The following is an 18036-nucleotide window of genomic DNA, read 5'->3' as shown; positions in this document are numbered from 1 at the left end:
CGTTCTTCGAATATACCATTATATCATCAATGAACACCACAACAAACTTATCCAAATATTCCATGAATACTTTGTTCATCATGCTCATGAAATAGGCAGGGGCGTTAGTCAGTCCAAATGACATGACCGTATATTTGTATAACCCGTACCATGTGGTGAAGGCTGTCTTTGGTATATCCTTTTCTCGTATCTTCATCTTTGGATATCCTGATCGCATTGCAGTTGGTCAAACAGATCATTGATCATCGGCAATGGGTACTTGTTCTTAATCGTCACTTCATTCAAGGCTCGATAATCAACAACCATTCTTTAGGATTTATCCTTCTTCTCAACCAAAAGCACTGGGGCTCCCCATGGTGATGAACTCCGTCGAATGTGACCTTTCTCCAATAACTCCTTGATCTGTTTCTTAATCTCCTCCAGATCATTCGCGGGCATCCTCTAGGGTCTCTTGGATATTGGCCCTGTGCCTGGCAATAGCTCTATCAAAAACTCAATATCTGGGTCCGGTGGAATGCCTGGTAACTCCTCTAGGAAAACATCCAGGTAATCCTTTACTACAGGCACTTCTTCCTGAACAACTCCCTGAGGGTATTTACTTGGCTACTTCTTGGCGCATGCCTGGATACATACTTAATCCTTTTTCCCTCCTGGGTGGTGAGACAAATTGACTTACTAACACAGTCAATGCTTCCTCCATACTTTGACATCCAGTCCATTCCTAATATCACATCCAATCCTTGTGACTCCAAGATAATTAGGTCGGACGGAAAAACATGGTTGCCAATGGTCAAGGGTATCTGGTCACACCATCGACTAGCCATATACTCTGCTCCAGGTGAGCTTACTAACAGAGGGGTCCTAAGGGTTTGGGTCGGTAGTTTAAACTTATCCACGAATTCCCTTGATATGTATGAATGTGATGCACCAGTATCAAAAAGAACAAGAGCGGTAAATGACTTAACCAAAAACTTACCTATAACCGCGTCTAGCTGATCTTCAAGCTCCTCCATGTTAACGTGGTTCACTTGTCCTTTGTTGAATGGATTGGGCTTAGGGTTCAGTTCCTTCTGGGTGAAAATGTACTTCAAACTCTTATGATCCGTGTACACATCACAATGGTTTCCAATAAGGTAATGTCTCCAAGTCTTCAACGCATGCACTACGGCTGCTAGTTCCAAATCATGCGTGACATAATTTAACTCGTGTGGTTTTAGTTGTCGTGAGGCATATGAAACAACTCTTCCATCCTGCATAAGCACACTTCCAAGTCCTAAGCGAGAGGCGTCACAATACACTTGAAAATCCTTACGTATATCTGGCAGTGTCAGCACTGGGGCTGTAGTCAAACGTTTCTTTAGCTCCTGGAAACTTGCCTTACAATCTTCCGTCCATTTAAACTTGATATCCTTCTTCAATAATTATGTCATGGGCTTCGCGATCTTGGAAAAATTCTCAATGAATCTACGGTAGTATCCTGCGAGTCCAAGAAAACTGCGGATCTCGCTAACTGAAGTGGGTGCAAACCATTCAGCGACTGACTAAATCTTGGTGGGATCTACTGCTATACCTTCTCCCGATATAACATGTCCAAGGAATCCGACTTCCTTCAACCAAAACTCGCATTTGCTGAACTTGCCATACAACTGATGTTCCCTGAGTTTCTCGAGAACTAAACGCAAATGCTCCTTGTATTCCTCTCCGTTCTTCGAATATACCATTATATCATCAATGAACACCACAACAAACTTATCCAAATATTCCATGAATACTTTGTTCATCATGCTCATGAAATAGGCAGGGGCGTTAGTCAGTCCAAATGACATGACCGTATATTTGTATAGCCCGTACCATGTGGTGAAGGCTGTCTTTGGTATATCCTTTTCTCGTATCTTCAACTGATGATATCCTGATCGCATATCGTTCTTCGAAAACACCTTAGCTCCTTGCAGTTGGTGAAACAGATCATTGATCATCGGCAATGGGTACTTGTTCTTAATCCTCACTTCATTCAAGGCTCGATAATCAACAACAATTCTTAGGGATTTATCCTTCTTCTCAACCAAAAGCACTGGGGCTCCCCATGGTGATGAACTCCGTCGAATGTAACCTTTCTCCAATAACTCCTTGATCTGTTTCTTAATCTCCTCCAGATCATTCGCGGGCATCCTATAGGGTCTCTTGGATATTGGCCCTGTGCCTGGCAATAGCTCTATCAAAAACTCAATATCTGGGTCCGGTGGAATGCCTGGTAACTCCTTTGGGAAAACATCCAGGTAATCCTTACTACAGGCACTTCTTCCTGGACAACTCCCTGAGGGTATTTACTTGGCTACTTCTTGGCGCATGCCTGGATACATACTTGATCCTTTTTCCCTCCGGGGTGGTGAGACAAATTGACTTACTAACACAGTCAATGCTTCCTCCATACTTTGACATCCAGTCCATTCCTAATATCACATCCAATCCTTGTGACTCCAAGATAATTAGGTCGGACGGAAAAACATGGTTGCCAATGGTCAAGGGTATCTGGTCACACCATCGACTAGCCATATACTCTGCTCTAGGTGAGCTTACTAACAGAGGGTCCTAAGGGTTTGGGTCGGTAGTTTAAACTTATCCATGAATTCCCTTGATATGTATGAATGCGATGCACCAATATCAAAAAGAACAAGAGCGGTAAATGACTTAACCAAAAACTTACCTATAACCGCGTCTAGCTGATCTTCAACCTCCTCCATGTTAACGTGGTTCACTTGTCCTTTGTTGAATGGATTGGGCTTCTTCCCAGCGCTCCCATTTCCTTTTCCATTCTTCCCTTCAGGGCACTCCGTGGCATAGTGTCCAGTCTTCCCGCACTTGAAACAAGTAGCGTGGCTTAGGTCGCTCTTGGTGGGTGTGGCTGGATTGGGGCGGTTCTGATTGTTGCTTGCTCCATTCCCATTGCCATTCCTAGGGCCAGTATGATTATGGTTACTTCCTGCATTATGGGTGTGGCCTCCATGGTTTTGAACAAGTCCTCCCGAGTTCGGGGTTAGGCGAGGCTTCTGCTGAGCTCCTGAGTTATACCTCCCTTGTCCATACTTCCTTTTACGGCTCTCAATCTGCTGCTGCTTCCCTTCAATCATAACAGCCTTATCTACCAACTCCTGGTAGTTGGTGAATGTTGCCACCATCAACTACATACTCATCTCATCATTCAGCCCTTCCATGAACTTCTTTTGCTTTGCGGCATCTGTGGCCACATCATCAGGGGCATAGCGAGATAACTTGCTAAACTCATCCGCGTATTGAGCCACAGTACGGTTCCCCTGGCGTAGGTTGTGAAACTCACGCTTCTTCAAATTCATGGCTCTAGTTGAGACATGGGCTGTACGGAATGCTTGCTGAAACTGGTCCCATGTCACCGTGGCTATAGGGTAGGTGACAGTGTAATTCTCCCACCATGAGGCTGCTGGTCCATCCAATTGATGTGCGGCAAAATGCACCTTCTCAGCATCAGTACATCCTGCAGTGGTTAACTCCCTTCCAATCCTGCGGAGCCAATCATCTGCTACTATAGGCTCGGTGCTACTAGAAAACACCGGCGGCTGCAACCTCAGAAAACGGGCTAAGTTGTCAACTGGTGGTGGTGGTGGATTGTTGTTGTTGTTGTTGCCTTGGTTCTGAACTAACAACTGCATCAGGGTATTCTGCTGCTGGATCAATTGAGGGAGCTCCAGTGGGAAAGCAAATCTGGGGTCACGTCTCGGAGGCATCTGATGGGTTTAGAGGGGAGAGATTAGAATAGAATGAGGTCTAATGAGAAAGCACTACCCATATGCACATGAGACAAACACAAACATTTCACTCAATCAACCAAGCAAGGCATACAATCGGTCTAGAACTATCGCAAAAGTGCTCGGACTATACTATTTACATGGTGGAATACTACTACTGATGTGGTGGTCTACTAAAAATATTCCTCGGTTGCAGACTCCATGATATCTGCTCCAGCTTCGTCTTCAAAGTCATCATCGCTAAGGTCGGAGTCGGTGTCGTAGATGATGATGTAGTCCTCCGGGCGGATCTCCTTGGGTTCTTCGTCTTCTTCTACTGGTGTGGGGTCTCCCATGAATATTCTGATCTTCTTAATCAGGTCGTCATTCTTCTCCACTAGTACGACGATTTCCTCCTCATAATCTTCACATGTAGCCTTGAGTTCTTCCTCCAGTTCCGCGATCCTAGTCATTGCCTTCTTCAGATCTATCATGCCTGCGCACATCTGGTTCTCCTGGCGTCGAATGTGTTGGTTTAGTTCCTGGATGAAAGCTGCAATTGATCTATCCTTCCTGGTGCTGATCATCTCCCATTGCTCATCTCGACGCCCACAAATCTGGTAGATAGTATCCTTAAGCTCCTTATGATAAACTTCTGCAATGCATCCCATGGTGATGTGAGCTGCCATACTCTTTCCTAGACTCCAGGTTGGTGCATCGAAGGAAAACTCTATGGGTTTAGTGACTGGCGTGAAGGTTCTTCCTGGAACTTGAACTTGAATCATCCATCGCTCCTCTTCTGGTAAGGTGGCGTTGTTGGTCCCGGTGAGCTTGGTATTCCTATGTTCAGGTACCTAGTGACTTCCTTCAAGTGTCGTCCAAAAGGTGCTTCTTCATCCGGTTGTGCAAACTTGTTCCTTGCGTCCGCCATCCTAAAGAGTAGAGAATGGAGAGGACTCAGAAATGAGGAGAGAATAGTGATCTATGGCTGTTAGCTTAGTGGTCGTGTCCTACACTCAGCGTGTGCTCTGATACCATCTTGTAGCGAACCTCAAATGCTCAAGTCTTTGTGCTTCAGTGTCATCCCTGGATCGGTAATGCTGACACACACAGTACTCGAGGATTTATAACAGAGTAGCAATCACACACTTATTACATCAAATGTCTCCAAAGAGAACTTATTACAATAAATATGGCTTAAGGACATATAATACGATAACAACGGAAGGCTTGGAAGATAAAGTGAGTCCATCAACTCCAACCGCATAGCTGAGCTGCACGGCAACGACCTAACAAACCTTACTCCTCGTCTGAAAAGTCTGCAACATAATATGTTGCAGCCCGAAAACGAGTCAGCACATGGAACATGTTGGCAAAGTAACACAGTAGAGCAAGAACAGAATAAGGCTATCACTATATGCATATTTGGCTGGTGGAAAGCTCTATGGTTACAGTTTTTGCGAAAAGCCAATTTTCCCCTACAACAAAGGAATATATTTATTTAACTATCATGGTAGTTGAAACATCATTGAGAAGGTTCCTCCAACTCAATCCCAATTAAGGTAATTAACAACCCAACAATATTAATTTAGAGTGATGAGATACTTAAGATACTCCAAGTACTAGATACTCAAGATTGTCCATAACCGGGGACACGGCTAACCATGATTAGTTTGTACACTCTGGACAGGTTTGCACACTTTTCCCCACAAGACTCGATCGCCTCCGTTGGATTTCTCGCACTACATGGTGTTTGAGAAACGGATGACCGAGACACAGTCTTTCAGAAACATTAACTCTCTACTCCGGGCAGACCATACCAAACCTACAATCCCACTACCTGCTGATCCATCTCTTCAAGAGCTTCACGTGACTTACTCAACTATGCTAGAGCCCATATTAGCTTGTGGCTGCACACAGAAGTTTCTAGCATGAACAATCTCAGTTCCCTTTGAGCCTGGGTGGCGGTCCATAGGAAGATCACACGGGTACTCCAGGATTTCCAAAAAAATACAGGCAACACTGGGTACTCCAGGTGCCTCAATCCACCCAGATGTGTATTTAAGTTGCCACCTTAAGTTGAACCATTAGTTAACAATCTCACATCTGTCATGGATTTCACTCTCCCAAACCTCGTCTATGAGCATAGCATAGCAATATAAGCAATTCGTAAGAGTAACTCCCAAGGGTTTGAATGTAACAGGGTAATAGGTTCTACCTCATCAACTACTTCCCAACCCACATGTTAATGACATCCTAACCATGCAATGTTTGAGGATTGGAACTAATGCATAAAAACTAGGTGATAAAGGGGTATGATCAAAGTGTTACTTGCCTTGCTGACGATCCGCGTAACCTAGAGACTCCAAATAACACGCTTCGCACTCCGGGAATTCTATCGCAAACAAACAATAGCATACATAAGCAATCAAGCTAAGAAGCACGGGTAAAACTCAAATAATAAGATCTAACCAGAAAGTTCAACTTAAGAACTCCGGTTTGCAAAAAGAATCAAATCAAACGAAGCAACAAAACTCAAACGGCGAAAGAAACATGATCCGTTTACTAAGCTGGACCTAGGTCAAATTTTACAGTAGCAAAAACTTGTGCAAGTTGGTTAAGCGGAAAGAGGGTCTCGAGAAGAAGATCTAGGCGCTTGAATCGCCTGATTCCGACTAACGAGCGAAAAGATAAACTAGAACAAAAATTGGATCAGAAATCGCGATCAGAAATAACCACGGAAAAATCCGATAAAAGAAAACTGATGAACAGGCTAACGAACGAGCGTTCGTTATCTGTAACTAACGAGCGAAAACCGTTCACTAAAACGAACGTCCGGACGAACGTCCGCTAAAAAGAAAAACCGGAAAAAAACCGGCGAACCGAAAAAAACGAGTTAGGGTTTTCTAAAAAAACCAAATCGGTTTTTCTAAAAAAAAACCGACGGTGACGGTGCGCTACCTCGTCGGATCCGGCGGGGTGCGGCTCCGGCGGGGCTCAGGCGGCAGTGGCGGCGAGGCGGCGGCGTGGGCGGCGACAGGCGACTCAGAGGCGGCGCGGGCGGCGGGCGTCGGGGCTGGCGGCGGTGGTGGTGGCGAGGCGGGGTGGTGGCGGCGGCATTTAAAGGGGGCGAGGGGCGGCGTGGCTTGGGCGAGGGGGCGCCCGGGGAGGAGTCCGGATCGGACTCACCTCAGCGTCCGTGCTGCGCACGGCGGCGCGCGCGAGGGAGACGGCGGCGGAACGGGCCGGCTGGGCTTCGGCCCAGCTTGGTCCGGATTTTTTTAAAAATAATTCCACCGAAACTAAGAAAAATCCTAAAAAATAAAATAAAAATCTAAAAGTGCCAAAACAAATTTTCACCGTCTAAATGACATATTTGGAACGAGATGAGCATTTTCTTGGCCCTACAATGCAATTTTGCAAACATGCAATTTTTCTAATGCAAACAAAATTGCAATAAAATCAAAATAAAAACAAATATTGATTTTAACATGTTTCCTCCAATATTTCATTTATTTTGGAGAATTCATATTATCTCCTCTCATATATTTTAATATGAAATATTTTTGGAGAGAAAAATAATTAAAACCAAAATCCTCGTTTCAAAATTTTATAAAATGAAATTTGAAAACCGGGGAAATCCCCAACTCTCTCCGAGGGTCCTTGAGTTGCTTAGGATTTCGAGGATCGCGAGACGAAATGCAATAAAATATGATATGCAAGAATGATCTATGTATAACATTCCAAATTGAAAATTTGGGATGTTACAGGATCCTTTCTAGAGAAGGAGTTTCTCTCGAAAGAAGTGAGTGGGAGGAAATTAGAACTTGATGAGGTAACTATACCTGCTCCCTTATTGGAAAGTAGTTCATCACAGAAACCGGTTCCTGTGACACCTACATCAATTAGTGAGGAAGCTAATGATAATGATCATGAAACTTCAGATCAAGTTACTACCAAACCTCGTAGGACAACCAGAGTATGGTCCGCACCAAAGCGGTACGGTAATCCTTTCTGGAAGTCATGTTACTAGACCATGACGAACCTATGAACTACGAGGAAGCGATGATGAGCCCAGATTCCGCAAAATGGCTTGAGGCCATGAAATCTGAGATGGGATCCATGTATGAGAACAAAGTGTGGACTTTGATTGACTTGCCCGATGATCGGTGAGTCATTAAGAATAAATGGATCTTCAAGAGGAAGACGGACGCTGATAGTAGTGTTACTGTCTACAAAGCTCGACTTGTTGCAAAAGGTTTTCGACAAGTTCAAGGGGTTGACTACGATGAGCCTTTCTCACCCGTAGCGATGCTTAAGTGTGTCCGAATCATGTTAGCAGTTGCCGCATTTTATGAAATCTAGCAAATGGATGTAAAAACTGCATTCCGTAATGGATTTCTTAAAGAAGAGTTGTATATGATGCAACTAGAAGGTTTTGTCGATCCTAAAGGTGCTAACAAAGTGAGCAAGCTCCAGCGATCCATCTATGGACTGGTGCAAGCATCTCGGAGTTGGAATATATGCTTTGATAAAGTGATCAAAGCATATGATTTTATACACACTTGCGGTGAAGCCTGTATTTACAAGAAAGTGAGTGGGAGCACTACATCATTTCTGATAAGTATATGTGAATGACATATTGCTGATTGGAAATAATGTAGAATTTTCTGGAAAGCATAAAGGAGTGTTTGAAAAGAGTTTTTTCAAAGAAAGACCTCGATGAAGCTACTTACACATTGAGCATCAAGATCTATAGAGATAGATCAGGGCGCTTGATAAGTTTTTTCAATGAGTACATACCTTGACAAGATTTTGAAGTAGTTCAAAATGGAACAGTCAAAGAAGGAGTTCTTGCCTGTGTTGCAAGGTGTGAAGTTGAGTAAAGACTCAAAAACTGACCACAACAGAAAATAGAAAGAGAACGAAAAGTCATTCCCTATGCCTCAGTCATAGGTTCTATAAAGTATGCCATGCTGTGTACTGATATGTCTCCAACGTATCTATAATTTTTGATTGTTCCATGCTACTATATTATATGTTTTGGATGTTAATGGGCTTTATTTTACACTTTTATATTATTTTGGGACTAACCTATTAATCGGAGGCCCAACCCAAATTGTTGTTTTCTTGACTATTTCAGTGTTTCGAAGAAAAGGAATATCAAACGGAGTCCAAATGGAATGAAACCTTCGGGAGAGTTATTTTTGGAACGAAAGCAATCCAAAAGACTTGGAGTAGACGTCAGAGAAGCTTCGAGGTGGCCACGAGGCAGGGAGGCGCGCCCTACCCCCTGGGCGCGCCCCCACCCTCATGGGTCCCTCGTGGCTCCCCTGACCGACTTCTTTTGCCTATATATATCTGTTGGGGAACGTAGTAATTTCAAAAAAAATTCCTACGCACATGCAAGATCATGGTGATGCATAGCAACGAGAGGGGAGAGTGTTGTCTACGTACCCTCGTAGACCGGCAACGGAAGTGTTGACACAACGTAGAGGAAGTAGTCGTACGCCTTCCCAATCCGACCGATCGAAGTACCGAACGTACAGCACCTCCGAGTTCTGCACACGTTCAACTCGGTGACGTCCCTCGAGCTCCGATCCAGCCGAGTGTTGAGGGAGAGTTTCGTCAGCACGACGGCGTGATGACGGTGATGATGTTCTACCGACGCAGGGCTTCGCCTAAGCACCGCTACGATATGACCGAGGTGGAATATGGTGGAAGGGGGCACCGCACACGGCTAAGGAACGATCACGAAGGTCAACTTGTGTGTCATGGGGTGCCCCCTTGCCCCCGTATATAAAGGAGGGATGGGGTAGGTGCGGCCAGACCCTAGGGGTGCGCCTGGAGGAGTCCTACTCCCACCGGGAGTAGGACTCCCCCCTCTTGCCTTGTTGGAGAAGGAAAGGGGAAGGCGAAAAGAGGAAAGGGGGGAGCCGCCCCCCTTCCTTGTCCTATTCGGACTAAGGGGGGAGGGGGCGCGCGGCCTGCCCTGGTCGGCCCTCCTCTTCTCCCTTAGGGCCCATGTAGGCCCATTAACCCCCCCCCCGAGCCCCCCCCTGAGGGGGGCGGGGTTTCGGTAACCCCCCGGTACTCCGGTAAAATCCCGATTTCACCCGGAACGATTCCGATATCCAAATATAGGCTTCCAATATATCAATCTTTATGTCTCGACCATTTCGAGACTCCTCATCATGTCCGTGATCACATCCGGGACTCCAAACAACCTTCGGTACATCAAAACACAAAAACCCTAATTACGATCGTCACCGAACTTTAAGCATGCGGACCCTACGGGTTCGAGAACTATGTAGACATGACTGAGACACGTCTCCGGTCAATAACCAATAGTGGAACCTGGATGCTCATATTGGCTCCTACATATTCTACGAAGATCTTTATCGGTCAGACTGCATAACAACATACGTTGTTCCCTTTGTCATCGCTATGTTACTTGCCCGAGATTCGATCGTTGGTATTCCAATACCTAGTTCAATCTCGTTACTGGCAAGTCTCTTTACTCGTTCCGTAATACATTATCCCGCAACTAACTTATTAGTTGCAATGCTTGCAAGGCTTGAGTGATGTGCATTACCGAGAGGGCCCAGAGATACCTCTCCGACAATCGGAGTGACAAATCCTAATCTCGAAATACGCCAACGCAACAAGTACCTTTGGAGACACCTGTAGAGCACCATTATAATCACCCAGTTACGTTGTGACGTTTGGTAGCACACAAAGTGTTCCTCCGGCAAACGGGAGTTGCATAATCTCATAGTCATAGGAACATGTATAAGTTATGAAGAAAGCAATAGCAACAAACTAAACGATCAAGTGCTAAGCTAACGGAATGGGTCAAGTCAATCACATCATTCTCCTAATGATGTGACCCCGTTAATAAAATGACAACTCATGTCTATGGTTAGGAAACATAACCATCTTTGATCAACGAGCTAGTGAAGTAGAGGCATAATAGTGACACTCTATTTGTCTATGTATTCACACATGTATTATGTTTCCGGTTAATAAAATTCTAGCATGAATAATAAACATTTATCATGATAGAAGGAAATAAATAATAACTTTATTATTGCCTCTAGGGCATATTTCCTTCAGTCTCCCACTTGCACTAGAGTCAATAATCTAGATTACACAGTAATGATTCTAACACCCATGGAGCCTTGGTGCTGATCATGTTTTGCTCGTGGAAGAGGCTTAGTCAGCGGGTCTGCAACATTCAGATCCGTATGTATCTTGCAAATTTCTATGTCTCCCACTTGGACTAAATCCCGAATGGAATTGACGCGTCTCTTGATGTGCTTGGTTCTCTTATGAAATCTGGATTCCTTCGCCAAGGCAATTGCACCAGTATTGTCACAAAAGATTTTCATTGGACCCGATGCACTAGGTATGACACCTAGATCGGATATGAACTCCTTCATCCAGACTCCTTGATTTGCTGCTTCCGAAGCAGCTATGTACTCCGCTTCACATGTAGATCCCGCCATGACGCTTTGTTTAGAACTGCACCAACTGACAGCTCCATCGTTCAGTATAAACACTTATCCGGTTTGCGATTTAAAAACGTCCGGATCAGTGTCAAAGCTTGCATCAACGTAACCATTTACGATGAGCTCTTTGTCACCTCCATATACGAGAAACATATCCTTAGTCCTTTTCAGGTACTTCAGGATGTTCTTGACCGCTGTCCAGTGATCCACTCCTGGATTACTTTGGTACCTCCCTGCTAGACTTATAGCAAGGCACACATCAGGTCTGGTACACAGCATTGCATACATGATAGAGCCTATGGCTGAAGCATAGGGAACATCTTTCATTTTCTCTCTATCTTCTGCGATGGTTGGACATTGAGTCTTACTCAACTTCACACCTTGTAACACAGGCAAGAACCCTTTCTTTGCTTGATCCATTTTGAACTTCTTCCAAACTTTGTCAAGGTATGTGCTTTGTGAAAGTCCAATTAAGCGTCTTGATCTATCTCTATAGATCTTAATGCCCAATATGTAAGCAGCTTCACCGAGGTCTTTCATTGAAAAACTCTTATTCAAGTATCCCTTTATGCTATCCAGAAATTCTATATCATTTCCAATCAGTAATATGTCATCCACATAAAATATCAGAAATGCTACAGAGCTCCCACTCACTTTATTGTAAATACAGGCTTCTCCAAAAGTCCGTACAAAACCAAATGCTTTGATCACACTATCAAAGCGTTTATTCCAACTCCGAGAGGCTTGCACCAGTCCATAAATGAATCGCTGGAGCTTGCACACTTTGTTAGCTCCCTTTGGATCGGCAAAACCTTCTGGTTGCATCATATACAACTCTTCTTCCAGAAATCCATTCAGGAATGCAGTTTTGACATCCATCTGCCCAAAGTTCATAATCATAAAATGCGGCAATCGCTAACATGATTCGGACAGACTTAAGCATCGCTATGGGTGAGAAGGTCTCATCGTAGTCAATCCCTTGAACTTGTCGAAAACCTTCCGCAACAAGTCGAGCTTTGTAGACAGTGACATTACCGTCAGTGTCAGTCTTCTTCTTGAAGATCCATTTATTCTCAATTGCTTGCCGATCAACGGGCAAGTCAACCAAAGTCCACACTTTGTTCTCATACATGGATCCCATCTCAGATTTCATGGCTTCTAGCCATTTTGCGGAATCTGGGCTCACCATCGCTTCTTCATAGTTCGTAGGTTCATCATGATCTAGTAGCATGATTTCCAGAACAGGATTACCGTACCACTCTGGTGCGGATCTTACTCTGGTTGATCTATGAGGTTCGGTAGTAACTTGATCTGAAGTTTCATGATCATTATCATTAGCTTCCTCACTAATTGGTATAGGTGTCACAGAAACCGGTTTCTGTGATGCACTACTTCCTAAGGATCCATTCTTAGCAACGAATGTCTTGCCTTCGGATCTGTGATAGAAGGTGTACCCAACAGTCTCCTTTGGGTATCCTATGAAGACACATTTCTCCGATTTGGGTTCGAGCTTATCAGGTTGAAGCTTTTTCACATAAGCATCGCAGCCCCAAACTTTTAGAAACGACAACTTTGGTTTCTTGCCAAACCACAGTTCATAAGGCGTTGTTTCAACGGATTTCGATGGTGCCCTATTTAACGTGAATGCAGCCGTCTCTAAAGCATAACCCCAAAACGATAGCGGTAAATCTGTAAGAGACATCATAGATCGCACCATATCTAATAAAGTACGATTACGACGTTCGGACACACCATTACGCTGTGGTGTTCCGGGTGGCGTGAGTTGCGAAACTATTCCGCATTGTTTCAAATGTAGACCAAACTCGTAACTCAAATATTCTCCTCCATGATCAGATCGTAGAAACTTTATTTTCTTGTTACGATGATTTTCAACTTCACTCTGAAATTCTTTGAACTTTTCAAATGTTTCAGACTTATGCTTCATTAAGTAGATATACCCATATCTGATTAAATCATCTGTGAAGGTGAGAAAATAACAATATCCGCCATGAGCCTCAACATTCATCGGACCACATACATCTGTATGTATGATTTCCAACAAATCTGTTGCTCTCTCCATAGTATCGGAGAACGGCGTTTTAGTCATCTTTCCCATGAGGCACGGTTCGCAAGTACCAAGTGATTCATAATCAAGTGATTCCAAAAGTCCATCAGTATGTAGTTTCTTCATGCGCTTTACACCGATATGACCTAAACGGCAGTGCCACAAATAAGTTGCACTATCATTATCAACTCTGCATCTTTTGGCTTCAACATTATGAATATGTGTATCAGTACTATCGAGATGTTGGGGATCGTAGCAGAAATTTAAAATTTTCTACGCATCACCAAGATCAATCTATGGAGTAATCTAGCAACGAAGGGAAGGAGAGTGAATCTACATACCCTTATAGATCGCTAAGTGGAAACGTTGCAAGAACGCGGATGAAGGAGTCGTACTCGCAGCGATTCAGATCATGGTTGATTCCGATCTAAGTGCCGAACAACGGCGCCTCCGCGTTCAACACACGTGCAGCCCGGTGACGTCTCCCACGCCTTGATCCAGCAAGGGGAGAAGCAGAGGTTGGGAAGACTCCGTCCAGCAGCAGCACGACAGCGTGGTGGTGGTGGAGGAGCGCGGGACTCCAGCAGGGCTTCGCCAAGCACTACGAGAGACGAGGAGGGAGAGGGGTAGGGCTGCGCCAATAGGGGAAGAACTTCGTGCGTCGGGCTGCCCCTTTGCCTCCACTATATATAAGGGGAGAGGGAGGGCTGCGCCCCCACCTAGGGTTTCCACCCTAGGGGTGGCAGCAGCCCCAATCCCCATCTGGGGTGGTGGCCAAGTGGGGGGGAGAGGGAGGCGCACCAGGCATGGGCCTTAGGGCCCATCTGCCCTTAGGGTTTGCCCCCTCTTCTCTCTAGGCGCATGGGCCTTGGTGGGGAGGCGCCCAAGCCCACCTAGGGGCTGGTCCCTTCTCACACTGGGCCCATGTGTGCCTCCGGGGCCCGTGGCCCCTCCCGGTGGACCCCCGGACCCCTCCGGTGGTCCCGGTACACTACCGGTGATGCCCGGAACACTTCCGGTGGCCAAAACCATACTTCCTATATATCAATCTTTACCTCCGGACCATTCCGGAACTCCTCGTCACGTCCGGGATCTCATCCGGGACTCCGAACAACATTCGGTGACCACGTACATACTTTCCCTATAACCCTAGCGTCATCTAACCTTAAGTGTGTAGACCCTACGGGCTAGGGAGTCATGCAGACATGGCCGAGACAACTCTCCGGTCTATAACCAACAACGGGATCTGGATACCCATGTTGGCTCCCACATGCTCCACGATGATCTCATCGGATGAACCACGATGTCAAGGATTCAATCAATCCCGTATATAATTCCCTTTGTCTATCGGTACGATACTTGCCCGAGATTCGATCGTTGGTATCCCGATACCTTGTTCAATCTTGTTACCGGCAAGTCTCTTTACTCGTTCCGTAACACATCATCCCGTGATCAACTCCTTGGTCACATTGTGCACATTATGATGATGTCCTACCGAGTGGGCCCAGAGATACCTCTCCGTTTACACGGAGTGACAAATCCCAGTCTCGATTCGTGCCAACCCAACAGACACTTTCGGAGATACCCGTAGTGCACCTTTATAGCCACCCAGTTACGTTGTGACGTTTGGCACACCCAAAGCACTCCTATGGTATCCGGGAGTTGCACAATCTCATGGTCTAAGGAAATGATACTTGACATTAGAAAAGCTTTAGCATACGAACTACACGATCTTGTGCTAGGCTTAGGATTGGGTCTTGTCCATCACATCATTCTCCTAATGATGTGATCCCATTATCAACGACATCCAATGTCCATGGTCAGGAAACCGTAACCATCTATTGATCAACGAGCTAGTCAACTAGAGGCTTACTAGGGACATGGTGTTGTCTATGTATCCACACATGTATCTGAGTTTCCTATCAATACAATTCTAGCATGGATAATAAACGATTATCATGAACAATGAAATATAATATAATAATAACCAATTTATTATTGCCTCTAGGGCATATTTCCAATAGTCTCCCACTTGCACTAGAGTCAATAATCTAGTTCACATAGCCACGTGATTAACACTCACAGGTCACATCGCCATGTGACCAACATCCAAAGAGTTTACTAGACTCAATAATCTAGTTCACATCACTATGTGATTAACACTCAATGAGTTCTGGGTTTTATCATGTTATGCTTGTGAGAGAGGTTGTAGTCAACGGGTATGCCATATTCAGATCCCTATGTATTTCACAGAACTTTATGTCATATCGTAGATGCTGCTACCATGTTCCACTTGGAGCTATTCCAAATTGTTGCTCCATTATACGTATAAGGTATCTCTACTCAGAGATATCCGGATAGGTGTTAAGCTTGCATTGACGTAACTCTTTACGTCGAACTCTTTATCACCTCCATAACCGAGAAACATTTCCTTATTCCTCTAAGGATAATTTTGACTGCTATCTGGTGATCCACTCCTAGATCACCTTTGTACCCTCTTGCCAGACATGTGGCAAGGCACACATCTGGTGCGGTACTCAGCATGGCATACCGTATAGAGCCTATGACAAAAGCATAGGGGACTACCTTCGTCCTTCCTCTTTCTTCTGCCGTGGTCAATCTTTGAGTCTTACTCAACTTCACACCTTACAACTCAGGTAAGAACCCCTTCTTTGACTGATCTATTTTGAACTCCTTCAAAAACATGTCAAGGTGTGCGTTCTTTGAAAGTACCATTAGGCGTCTTGATCTATCTCTATAGATCTTGATGCCCAATATGTAAGCAGCTTTATCCAGGTCTTCCTTTGAAAAACACTCTTCAAACAACCGTTTATGCTTTCCAGAAATTCTACATTATGTTAGATCAACAATATGTCATCCACATATACTTATCAGAAATGTTGTAGTGCTCCCACTCACTTTCTTGTAAATACAAGTTTCTAGCAAACATTGTATAAATCTAAAAGCTTTGATTACTCCATTAAAGCATATATTCCGACTCCGAGATGCTTGCTCTAGTCCATAGAAGGATTGCTGGAGCCATCATACCTTTTTAGCATCCTTAGGATCGACAAAACCTTTTATTGTATCACATACAACTTTTTCTTACAAAAACTGGTAAGAAAACTTGTTTTGACATCCATCTGTTAGATTTCATAATCGAAAAATACAGCTAATGCTAACATGATTCCGACGGACTTAAGCATTGCTACGGGTGAGAAATTCTCATCGTAGTCAACTCCTTGAACTTGTGAAAAGACTCTTTCCCACAAGTCGAGCTTCATAGACGGTAACATTACCGCCCACGTCCGTCTTCTTCTTAAAGATCCATTTATCTCAATGGCTTGCCGATCATCGGGCAAGTCCACCAAAGTCCATACTTTGTTCTGATACATGGATCCTATCTCGGATTTCATGGCTTCTAACCATTTGTCGGAATATGGGCCCACCATCGCTTCTCCATAGCTCGTAGGTTCATTGTTGTCCGACAACATGATATCTGAGACAGGATTACCGTACCACTCAGGAGTAGTACATATCCTTGTCGACCTATGAGGTTCGATAGCAACTTGATCCGAAGCTTCATGATCACTATCATTAACTTCCTCTTCAACAGACGTAGGCACCATAGAAAACATCTTTCTGTGTTGCATCACTCTCTGGTTGAAGTAAAGGTTCGACAACCTCATCAAGTTCTATCTTCCTCCCACTCAATTCTTTCGAGAGAAACTCCTTCTCGAGAAAGGACCCGTTCTTAGCGACAAACAATTTTCCCTCGGATCTGAGATAGAAGGTATACCCAACTGTCACCTTTGGGTATCCTATGAAGATGTGTTTGTCCGCTTTGGGTTCGAGCTTCTCCGGCTGAAGCCTTAAGCATCGCAGCCCCAAACATTAAGAAACGACAACTTTGGTTTCTTGCCAAACCATATTCATACGACGTCGTCTCAACGGACTTAGATGGTGTCCTATTTAAAGTGAATGCAGCTGTCTCTAACACATATCCTCAAAATGAAAACGGTAGATCGGTAAGAGACATCATAGATCGCACCATATCTCATAAGGTTCGATTACGACGTCCAGACACAACATTACCCTGTGGTGTTCCAAGTGGCTTCAACTGTGAAACAATTCCACAATGTCTTAAGTGATTGCCAAACTCATAACTCAGAAATTCTCAATGATCAAATCGTAGGAATTTGATCTTCTTGTTATGATGGTTCTTAACTTCACTCTGAAATCGCTTGAACTTTTCAAATGTTTCAGACTTGTGCTTCATCAAGTAAATATACCTATATCTACTCAAATCGTCAGTGAAGATGAGAAAATAGTGATATCCACCGCACGCTTCAATTCTCATTAGATCACATGCATCAGCATGTATGATTCCAACAAGTCACTTGCCCGTTTCATTGTACCTGAAAACGGGGTCTTAGTAATCCTGCCCATGAGGCATGGCTCGCATGTGTCAAGCGATTCAAAATCAAGTGACTCCAAACATCCATTGACATGGAGTTTCTTCATGCATCTTACGCCAATATGACCTAAGCGGCAGTGCCACAAGAAAGTGGTACTATCTACATCTTTTGGCGTGAACATGTGTATTACCACGACCGAGATTCACTGAACCATTCACATAGGGTGCATGAGCATGAAAGGTATTATTCATGTAAACAGAATAACCATTATTCTCTAACTTAAA

Source organism: Triticum urartu, chromosome 1A, assembly GCF_056163025.1.
Source record: "Triticum urartu cultivar PI428250 chromosome 1A, HENAU_Tu73, whole genome shotgun sequence".
NCBI lineage: Eukaryota > Viridiplantae > Streptophyta > Magnoliopsida > Poales > Poaceae > Triticum > Triticum urartu.
This window is presented reverse-complemented; position numbering follows the sequence as displayed.